Here is a 12659-nt window from a genome sequence, read left to right as displayed (position 1 = left end):
TGACGCTGCAAGAAAGAAAGATAAAGTTGAATGCTGGTTTGCCCAAGTATATTCAAACACGTACAATGTGGTCTTCTATTGTAGATTTTACCGAAGCGCTTTGGGACCTTTAATTGAGTGACGTCAGACATATTATTCCTAAGCAAAACATAAGTGTGGGCATTTCAGCAAAGAAGTTGCGCAGATTGTAAATTATTCTCATACAAAAACCTGATTGTAAAATAAATTGACCAGCGGAGCACAAAAGTTACCACAGGAAAGACTTCGGTGAAATTGGCCGATTTCCTGACTAAGGGATTTCCGCAAAAATCAACGCTCGTGTTCTAACTGTAAACATTACCTCACACTTGCCTTCAGATCCTAAACCAACCGCGTTCAGACCTTTTGTTTATACAGGAAATCCAACGTGTTTAAAGTTAAAGTCAACCCGACGAACATCTGTGAAAAGTATTTTTGTTACAAACCCACGTGATTTATTTTGACCAATCACGTCACTCCGCCACAGTAGATATCATTTTTCAAACTTCCAAACATGTTGTTGTTTCCTTGACTTTAAAATCGCCCTTAGGCGCCACGGTCGGCCTCCATAAAACTTCCAAAAACCACTCGAAATTATCTGTCTTCGACGTTAGACCTCGCATGAATAAAAGACGAATTTACAGGTTTACAATTTCCGTTGTGAAAGACGTGAATCGTCTGGTTGTAATAAATTTACAGCGTCAAAATGGGCCGATGCGGGCCTCCTTCGGTTCCAGTCGATCCGAGAAATTGATGTTTCACAACAATCGAAAAAAGTCGGCGTTTATTTGAGATGAAGCTTGTCAACAGACTGGATTGTCACACAACCGACAGCTAACCAATATTTGCCGTGGCCTGCGCGCGCTTATTTGTTAAAAGTTCGTGACTTGAGTTGCCCTGTAGGTTGGGGTCATGAATTCGAAGAAGCAAAAAACATTCGTTAAAAACACAGAATTTATGTAGGAATTTTAAGGTTGTTTTTTTAACAGATTCCACGAAAAAACACGAGAAACAAATTTATGGTCAAGGTTTCTAAAATTTTAAAGTGACGAGAAATTAAAACAAAGGAAAGTTTTCCATTGGGCGAAAAAAAATCCAACTCTGAGGCACATCTCTTATTTGACCAGTATTTGAACTGGTTGTATTTCCAACGATATCCATTATGCATTGTGCTTTGTCGTAATGGTGACGCCCTTTTCGCTAATTGGAATTTGACAGTTGTAAATTTTGACGTATGATTGTGGTGCCGCTCGTGCAGCCCCAAATGCAGTTATTGTCGCTCTGTTACGTCAACACCCCAAACATATGAAGAAATGTGGAACAATAACCTTTGCACAACCCTTGCATACGCCGCAGCAATAATACAAGTGGAACGGACACTTGGTGAACATTTTATTCAAATCTAATTTCTCTGAAACGTTTGAGTCGATTTGGAACACTTATTTCTTCTATGTGTTTGTCCGACGAAAACATTTTTTGCAAAAATACGGGATACAAACACGTTTGCCTCCACTTTTATCTCAACTAAAACAAACCTCAAGATTTCTCAATGCAACAAAAGCAAGTACGCGAAAACCGTGGGAAAAAAGTCCACTACGTTTTTGCACAAATTTACCAATTCTGTACACACTGGCAACTGATACTCAAAGCAACTAACTGCAGAAGCAACAGCGCAGATATGAAACATCTAAACACGGCGTCGCCACTTTATATCCAGGCCCGGGTCATAAAACGGCGAGACGCGGCAGTAGGCGGGCAACGAAATGTTTTTCGTCTCGCAGAAACTCGTCGTGAAATACACAAACAAAGTGCGGGCAGCCTTCGACCGACAACATTCGCACTGACCGTCAGACACGCCTCCGTAACTGAAATAAACCCACGTGTCTTGAATACGATGCAGTTGCGCATAACACCATGTCTCATTTTATATTAATATTTGACATTTTTTACATCAACCATAAAACACGAGTATTTAATAACCTATTGATATCTGACTAATGTCTGGCGACGATATTCCGCACTACTTTCAAGGACACTCATATGTTTTCATCTTTGTATGCATGAAGTAACTAAGAACGAATTTTCTGCAAATACCCAAGAATATTTTCACGTTTCGTTAATTCCTGCTATGTTTTTCTACGATTTGCTATAGTTGGTTGGTATACGGTTTGTCTAATGTAAACCCTCTACAAACAAATATTGATTAATTTTTATTTACTTGAATGCAAAACCTCTCCCACTGACCTATAAGCATTGTCTTACTCAATGAACTAACATCAACAAATGGTACAAATTCACCTGAACTGTGACACACGAAACCTTATCGCGATCCACTAAATACCAACCTTATCACGACCAACAACTCATATTGACACATCGTCAATTGGTACAAGGCAGCATGAGGTCATTTGTATATTCTGGAGTCTGGTCGGGTTTACCTCGCCAGCAGACACCAACATACTGGAAATAAATGTCTGGAAACCTCCACCTCTCTATCGAATTAACGACGAATAGTTTCGGCTTAAACAGGATTTAGGCTGCTACAAGCCTACGGTAAGTCCGCTGTGTTTTACCGTAGCCAGATTTCACTGAGAAACTAAATTTCTTTTCGTTGCACTTGTGTGTGACGTCATCTGAGATGTAACCAGAGATAAGTTTTCAACAAATTCAGGACTGGCTTCAATATAAGTTACGATAAATACGTTTAAGTTTGAGAACCTTCGAAAGTCGGTCTGAAATCAAGTACTCGCTACTTCTTTCATTGTAAAAACAACTATCCACACATCCGTGTTAATATATCCAATTATCTCCCATCAATACTTCTACCTATCCCGCAATACATTAACATTACCACCGCCGCATCCTAGCACCACTTACACCGACTGCTTAAAACCATAACAAAACAACGCACGACTTTAACCTCACTCCTGTCTTCGCAACGACTGCCGACCACCAACCACTGTCTGCTCGTAAATAAGCGTCGAGAAAAAGGTTTTCGTCCAGTGAGAGATTGACAAGGATAAGAAGCGGCCGAAATCGAGCCATGTGTAAAAGTTGAACCACAACACGCGAGGAAACGAGAGAGGCCCTCGGCAGGTGCCAAGTGCCTTTTTCCCCCTCGCTTGTGCAAAATCCTTTCAAGGTATTTGTTTATCTTCGCGGGAAAATGTTTGCACATTAAACCGTCCATATGTTGGCATTAGGGTGTGTGCGTGTTTGTATCGTCTGACGATAAGGACAAAGTTAAAGTGCAAACCGATTGATAACGTTTATGCGGCAGTCTTATCTTAAATGATTACAAAGACTTACATGCCGATCTGCTCACAATCACCACAACTGAATAATTCAAATGGATTCAGAATGCAAAATCACCTTTATTATGCATTTGTTGCTATTTTGTTCGGTAAAATATTGGATATAACGTCAACAAGTAATTGACTGCTTAGTAAATTTCTGAGACAAACAATGCAAAACTATTCTTTAGCTTTAAAATACATCTTAAAACATTAAATAATTGAACTGACGTTTAAGTCCTCCACAAGTTAACCCACTTTTCTTTGAGTACTAACAATCGGTTTTCGTTCTCAAAGTACAAACTTCAAGTTCAATAATAAGCTGAACCTTTTCTGCAACATAAGCCTGTGTAACGAGATTTTTGAACCAAACCCACAAAACCGAGAAATCGGAGTCAAGACTTTCTCATTTATCACGAAGCAAAATGCCATGCGGGCATCATTGCACCTTCGGAACAACATTTCGTGAGGCCGTAAGCTCCCGAAATCCCACGATGTTCAGGCGCCTCCTCGCCTGTTTACAAGTAAATTCTGGCAGATCAAATGGGACAAAAGCTTACAGGTTACTGGCTTTGTGGCAAACTGAGCCGCGCGATTTGAGTCTAAAGCCAGCGTGAAAAGCGAGACATTCGCTGTGCTCGTGAGCTCGAGGACTGATTAATTGAGACGAAACGACCCTTGACAGATTCAAGCATTGCTTCTATTTAGATCAAGTCAAGCGCGTAGACGATGGCACGTAAGCGTTTAAAAAGAATCTTTGACATACAATAGCAAAAAGGGACTGTTGCGGTGCAAATTGATTTGAATCAAAATCGACAAACTGTTAAAACTATCAAGGAATGTGACAATAATTCTCCTTTATACCAATCACAATTTGCATTTTTTATCGTTTTCTAGAATAATATTCACTTTGCCGAGCGAAAACGTTGTCTACCCCATTTAAAAACACAAGCATGCAAGTTAAAATCTGTCAACTTTCTTACCAGACAAATGCATTTCACTTTAAGACACCTGCTGGCAATAAACGTTTCCATGTTTGTGGTAAAAAGTATCGTCACGCCGATTTTAACAGAATGGAGAATGATTCTTGGAATCGACTAACAATACATTTCCAAGCTCATCATTCTTCCCATGTCAGACATTATATGTCATCTGTCACGTAGCAGATTTTTGGACCGTCGCCGTAAAAGGTTTTCAATATTAAGAAACAAGCCCTTCAATTCCACCAAGCAAATAACATTGCGTGATATCAAACCGCAGAAAAAAGTGCATGGCTCAGTTAAATTTGGGGCCTATCCTTCATTGGTACACAATATCGCGGACTACAAACTGTAATATGAAAACCTCATATATGTTAAATCGACCAAGTCCCTGATCTAAAAACTGATGATTCCCACAACTTTTTCTCCTTCAAACCTTCAGATTCGAACGCCTATCACCCTAGTTTGGCAAATTATTCACAACCGCGAAGAGTTTTCATGCTTGCTTTAGCGATGCTATCAGCATAGCTTTGAACAGCATCTTGTGCAGTCGACTCGTATCTTATTACTTACCAGCAAAAACCGTTTCAACCCCACAGCCGAGACGTCTTTATAACATGACGTCTAAAACGTTGGCATCGATTTGCTTTGGAATGTCCAATCCACTCCCATTCGTATTGCGATTCGCACATTGTTCAATCGATCCGCTGCTGGTCGACGTAGGGTCATTCAGGTTCGTTCAACGTCACATTCAATCAACCGAATTTTTTTTGTTTTTAAACTACAAATGATCCAAGGCTTTTAAGCCAGTAATGTAATAACGTTCCTGCTTATTTTATTACTTATGTCCTTTAAAATCGTTAACACGTTTGTCAGTTGAGAAGTTGATGCAAAATCATATGAACAACACCAACATCTTTGATATTTGCTTGCATTACCACAAACTCCACATGAATTAACGATTTTAAAACTCCACAAAGGTTTTAAATCCGGGTCACAAAACACAAGTGTAGATTCTTGCTGGAAACGAACATTTCGCAAACGACAAACTTGCTTTCGGTGAAACTCCAACCGCAAAAAAACATGTTTGTGGGAAGAAGAATTTGCCCTTGAACGACTTTCACCACAAGTTTGTCGGTTCAACGACGACATTAAAATAGCTGGGCGTGGATTTAAGGTGCAGGATGTCAACTGACCTTTGTAAACTATCCCTTAATAGCCGACGTAAACTGACGTACCACGCCTTGTACAGTGCGCAATGACGTCACTTTGCGTCGCTTATGATGCGTAGCGTGGTCCAATTGTCGACAACACAATGCGAAGGGTTTTCTAAACTCGTTGGAAGATTTTTTTAATCGCATCAGAAAGGAGAAAAACAATGTACACAAAAACCTGTGCAATATATAATGCGATACTTGCCGTACTAAACGCTTTCGATTAAATCTACGATATATAATCTATACTGACCCGTTATTGAGCATAAAATTGGCATGAAGGATTAGTTTATTGAAACCTGTTTCTTACGTACTGTTGCGGTGCGACGCGCTACAGAGATGGGCGTGGGTAGTATTTATCACACGAAAGACATTATGCGTTGTAGAGTTTGATAATAATCTGTTTCTGACTTTGTGACTCAAACGTTGGCATTGTTGTCACCCGCAAATAGATTGTTTAATGCAATTTGAGACTAATTTGTTGGGTAAAATAGTGTCTGATTCTGGTTTAAATCCTAAACATACCAATTGAAAGGGTGACACAATAAAGTCATCATGACACTAAAGTCTAAACCGGATTGAAGCCACGAACAAATTAAAAGATGGAACCTACCTTTAAAAACCTATCTCAGCACAAAACTGTTCATTCCAGGCGGCCACAAAGAGCCTTTAACAATTATGTAGGCGCCGTGGGTTGGAAATGGAAAAGAAAATAGAAAATTGAAAATTTTACTAACGACCTCGGGGGCAAACAACGCCGCAACGTCCAAAAATGATGAAGATTTGACAGAAAATACTTCTGCAAATATAACCTTGACACATGGCGTCAACTCATGTACGCTTTCTCTTCTGTCTGCAGATTTTCCAGACGTGCGAAAACAGTTTAACGCAGAATAGTCGACTTTGTGTTTGTTTTAGCGCCCGGGAAATGTTGTGTCCATAAACATCATACTGCAAATGACTTCACTGTGTTTTTTTTACAAATAGAAACTAAGCGGTTAAGTCAGCGGAAAAAGCTTTTTGTAATTAAATTATTTGATACTTGTTGTTTGTCTTTGGTACACTTTGCATTTTTATAGGCTTGACAAATTATAGGAGGATGTTGTACATTAATTTAGTGGTAAATAATTATTCCCAAACATGCAATTTACCAGCATGTTATATTTAAAAGCTTTTTGAAAAGATGGCCTTGGTAAAAATAAACATGGATATATCGCAAAGGCGTTCGTCGGTGGATGTAATTAAATTACCGAGTGTTGTTTTAGAGTCAAGTTACCGAGGTACAATTCCAATATTTGCCTGCAACTTCACAATTGTGCAACGCATTTGGTTGAAAATATAAGTTTTTGTAGCTGAAAATACAAAATCTTTTATAATTCAATCCCCGTCAAACGGCGATACGAAACACAGGCAGGCGGTAACGGATGGGAAACCGCGCTGCGGTTTTGTCGGCGTTCGACGTAAATTACAGGAAAGTGCGGAACCATGCGGTGAAAGTACCGAGGTAATTTGGAAATAGCATGCGAGTTCTGACTGTAGATGTTCGGGTTTTGACAGAGCGTCAAGTTAAAAGGTCGTTAAAGCAAAACTTACAGTTTCGGTTCAGTAAAATTACGCACTTTCTAGGAGATTTGCATCACATAAAGATCGCTTATTGCTTGCAGAGAAATCTGCAAATTCAAACAAAATAATGAACAGTAAAAGCAGCAACTTTTTTGGAGACTAATGATGATACACACACAATGCAACTTTACATAAAGTTTTTTCTGCAAATTTCGCCAAATGCAAAAGAAAGCTCAAGGCAAAAACCGTGGTTTAGTCAACAGGAAAATTCACTGTAAATGACAAGCGTGAAGCAAAATTTAAAACAATCCCTTTCAAACTGTAATCAACCTATGTGGGTTATCTCGACCAAGTTAAGGGTCAACTATTCGCCAAACCTCTCCGTATCACGCGGCTTAACTGTCAAGTTGTTCAGGGAACGCAATAGCGAAGTTTGAATTACTTTCCGTGGAACTAATTTAAAGAGGAATCGTTTCTGTTTATAGGAAAGTAAGTCGCAGGATTAGGCTCAATTTAAAACTTAATCGGCGAAAATCTTTCGCTCTCCGTTTCCACCAATTAACCTCGGTCGTGTGAAACGATAGATTGACATCTCCACCGAAGAGGGGCCACCACGTGTTATAAAACGACCGTTTCAATGTCGAGTGAAGGTCAAGCGCTTCTCGCCTTCCGCTTCTAACGTTGAAATCCAGTGTCGCAGTGCTTTTGTGCCTAACGTGGGTGAATAAGTACATTTGCGCTAAACCGATGTCATGCTTGACGGGCACCAAAGTAAGAGTGGGCAAGACGTGTTGAGGCTGTTATAAAACACAAATAGCGAAAGACTAAATGCACTGTGTGACCAAAATGCCATCAGAAAAATTGATATTTGCGTAATATGATAAGGAACAAACTGATCGTCTGCTGCCCTTTTCGAGTTTGCTGAGGTACACAGAACACATGCAGGTTTTGTTAAACGCATATAGCAGAATGCATACGACGTTTCGTTGAAAGATTTTTTCAGAAATTCGAATCAGTCGGAAGGAGAAATTGGTTTTGGAAAATGCGTGCCATAACAGGGGTGCAATTTTTGTGATGGATTTGACAAGCTTGCGTGATCACCTGGAATCATGTTACGTAAAATTGTAGCCAAACGTCACTTGCAAGCTGCCAAGCATGTGGAAATGTGGCATATTTAAGTACAACCTTTAGAACGAGGTATTATTACCTAGTATTTCATCATATGTAATAAGAAATGGGCGTGACAAGCGTAATTGGCCAAGCCATAAAATTTAAATTAAACCTCCATCAAAACCCGCGGCATTAACGTTTCGCAGTGGTCTCAATACAACGCAACTTAAATTCAGAACCGTGTACACAACATGTTCATCACATGCTAATTTACCTTTCATGTCACTATTTAAATAAATACACATGGCCTAAAGCGCATGTACATGCGAAGATTTGAATGCGAAATTATGTGATTTATCTCCAAATTCCCGGATACAGTCAAGTTTATTGTAGAACTGATATATACAGGACCAAACGATATGACAGAAAAATTTTAACACAAAATTATTCAGTTTGATATTTAAATTCAATCCGATCTTTTTTTAGTTACAAAATATACCTTAGTATGTAAAAAGTGTAGTGCGTGATCAATGTTAAAAACGACCCAATGCCGTTTTTTTATAACATCGATAAATCTAAACACCCGAATATGGAATTTTTTCTTGTTATAAAAACCGTATAAAACGTATAGTAATTCCGAATTTATTTCAACAACCATCCTATGTTCCACTTAATCGTGTAGATCGCAATCTGAAATGCGTGACAGTGTAGCGGCACTTGTGATGTTAGTGTAAGTTACAAACGGTTATCGCTAAAGTTGACATGGAAATATCCGCCTCCCACTATATGTGAACCACACAACGATTTAATGACATCTGAACCCCAATAACCTATACGACTGTAGTTTCACTTGACCTGTAGTGACCTCTGCGTACTTTCCACGACCCCCGGTAAAATTTAACGTGAGGGTCGTTGCAGTACTACAATATACGTCACTACAGGGAAAGACATCATTTTGGAGAGGATCACGTGAAATGTTGTCTTTGGGGGATTTAAGGCAAGCTGCTTGTCAAGTTGATTTAAACCGATGTAAATGAGGATCGAAATTAAATTTGAATCGCGTCTGACGATACCAACGTTTTGGGGGTCACTGACTCGTCATGGGAAAATTTCAAGCAGAATCGTGCAGTACAAGTTTAATTCACGTTTTGAACAAAGCATGACGTCATATTTTAAAGCAACAGTGCAAATACATCTCCTGTCAGATTAAAACAGAACATGTGATAAATAGGTTTTGCCCGTAGGTCGAACTCAAGCACTTTCACCTTACTGAAATCAACTTGTGAAATGGATGATTCATTAACCCTGTGTTACTTGTTACCAAAAGTAACGTTTAATATCCCACATTGTAAACAGAAGCGATTTGAAACAATAGACTACAGAGCTACTTTTAATGAAGCCGTACATCAATATCGCCTTCCAACAAACTTTATTTGAAATCGTATGTTTGTTGTGGCGGGTTGTGATCTCCCAGTAGAAATCACGCCATCACGAATTCGACCACATCAGGGGGATTGCGTGACAGCCGCGGGTTATGAGCAGCCTTTTTCCCGCCAAACTTCGTTAATCTTTCAACCCTTCTCAATACTATCGATAGTACATTGACGTCATGCAAGTTGCAGACAATGGTAATCTCTCACATATGTACAATGGACTCGGTTACAGCCTTGCAATTAGTCTTGATTTTCACTTGATTTTGACAGCGACGAATTTTAGTTGCAATTTTGTTACATCCTGTGATCGTGTTCGGGATTTTCCAGGTTATTTGCTGCAAAACTTTCTTTCTGAACAGAAGCCATGTTTTACCCAAAGTCCATCACATGTTATATGTTGTGGAGTGGTGACGTCAATACAAAAATAGATTGATCCTTTGGATATATATATTTTACATTTAAATTACCTTGATAATGCAGAGTTTACGTTTTGGATTTCTAGAGTTGAGTTTGTTTAAAAAAAAACATTTCAAGTGCTTTGAAGACATTTGTGATGTGTCCCCATTAAATGCTACTTATGGCAGCTGATAATTTGGCATTCGTATCACAAAGATAATTATACTTTTTACGCATCGTCAATTTGTGGGAAGCGACAACGACACGAAACATGATTTGTTGTGTTTTTGTCACAAAAATACCAAAACAACAAGAAAGAACAAACTCAAGTTACCGAATAATATTACTTCGCTTTCAATGCAGATGTTTGTGACTTTCCGCCACCCGCTATTTCGGTTGCAACTCTTCAAACAAAACTCACGTGTCTCTATGACGTCAGAAAGGCAGAACCGTGACTTGATTTCTATGTTCGGGCGCAGATAAGATTGACAGCTCGTTTGTTACAGGGCGGTGAGTAAACAGTTTGCAGAAGTTCGCGGTTAATTTGATGAAGTGCGTTTCTCGGCTTGATATGGATCTACTTTTGGTTTAGGGGCGATTTGTTGAGGAAATTCTATCTCAACATTTGAGCTTGTTTTCGCATTTTCGGCAGCAGATTTTGGCGCGTTCCGTCCAGCACGTTTCGCGCTCTGCGGTGATTTCTGAAAGTGAACGCGGGTTCGTGGTTTTCGATATTTGAATTTCTACAAACGTGACGAGGGCTCCGCATGAAACGATGTGACGAAAGATTAAAGTCTGCACGAGGAAGCGTGAAAAATGTCGCCAAATTATCGCTGATCCATCTTGCCCCACCAACCCCATAACGCATCGAATAAATCTTATCTCAAGTCTATTAAGTAGATTTGCATGTGTTAAATGGCCGGGAAAGTCGGTTGAAAGTCACTACAACCCGTGAGCACGTCAGCGAAATTTATTTTAATTCCTTCCGGTGCTTTTGCCAGGAAATATTTTCTAAAATCACACTAAATCAAAAATATGCAAACTACGTTTCTGCACTTAAAGCATCAGGGCACAATTTAAACGGGGGCTGTGTGGTTACAGCGGACTCTCGTGGAGATACAGTGAGAATGTATCAGCTCACCGTAAAGCTTCGGTGTTCATTTGACCTACAGGACAACTTGAACCATGAACTCCCAGAATTAACTTGTGGTGAGTATTGTAAACGCTGGAAGTGACAAGGCCAAAATGCCTTTCACACCTAAAACCTTGATCTCATCCAAGCGACCTTGTCGTCCCATCAAGAAACACCATCACCTCGTCAAATGTTCAACCATAAGATCTTCAACGTCGCAGTTGGCCGTGAAACCGTGCCACGAACCATGACGTCATGCTTCTGAATCATTGGTTTATAAATGGCTGAGGTTTCATGGAACCACACGTGGTGTATTGTAACTTGAACGTCCTCAAGCGTAGACGAAATCCCCGTCGATTACACGGGAATTTGACAAATCTTGTGTAATCCGTCCTACGTTTAATGTGGTTTGAAAAGATGTTGACTCGTCGCTTTGAAATTATTCTGGAGTGGGAAACAGGTTTTGCCAGATTTCCAAAAAGCGGATTTCTTCCCTTTGATATTACTAACTACCCTCCCCCACCCTTACAGCACTCGAATTTCTCGATCAAAGCGGAACAACCATTATGACGCAGTTGCTATAAACAGTTGCGACAAAACGTATTTTCCGCATTACCGGCAAAATATCGTTGTATTCGCTTATCCGCCGAGCATCTTTAACAACCGTGTATTTTGAACAAGGCCTGCTCTGTCTTAGTAATTGCAATGATCGCAGTCAAAACCAAAACATCCCCACGTGTGACCTTTCGTACGTCACTTGGGCTTAAGGTCACACGCTAGCTGCCCGTTACATAACTGGTTTTCACATTGGGGTTTTGGGCGCACCTACTTCGGCTTACGATAATTCTTCGCTAATGCAGGTTTATTCAGCCCGTTGATGCTTAGGGATTTAATGTGCAGATGCTGCAATAAATTACAGGTTAGTGAGAACACTTGACTGCTTGATCCACCCACTCTTCCCTGTTATTAGACGCAGGTTTAAATGCACGCTGTCATTGCTCGGGTCTCGGAATTCCCGCAACGGGTCAACATCGATTAACATTTTAAAGAACTTCTTTTGAGAACAAATGTGTGTTCTTTGTTCGTTTCTGGAACTGCTTTTGTGTCATAAATACAAAATATTTTTACAAGGTAATCTGCAGCCGAACAGATAACAGATGAGATTTCCTTTCTTCAGAAAAGAAACAAAAATAGACAAAACCCAAATATCTACTAAATTACACTTCGCGGCCAAGTAAATTACGAAAGCCACTAAAAATAAATGAAAGCAATTATTCCAAAAACTTTACCCTAATGTTCAGTGTAATTATCTCCAAAATAAAACCAAGCCAAAGTCATTTGTTAACTGTCATTTTTTTCTCCTCCCGTATCCAATCCATGCAAGTTTAACTCATTGAAACTCAAGTACATGGAGTATTAGATATGAAACGGTATCTGTGCTTCTGTATCTTTGGTAATATTACGTGATCATGTAAGCTTATTATCGTGGAATAAAACCTTCTCCCATACGTCAGTTCCAA

The sequence above is a fragment of the Ascidia mentula genome, chromosome 4 (genome assembly GCF_947561715.1).
Source record: "Ascidia mentula chromosome 4, kaAscMent1.1, whole genome shotgun sequence".
NCBI classification, from domain to species: domain Eukaryota; kingdom Metazoa; phylum Chordata; class Ascidiacea; order Phlebobranchia; family Ascidiidae; genus Ascidia; species Ascidia mentula.
This window is presented reverse-complemented; position numbering follows the sequence as displayed.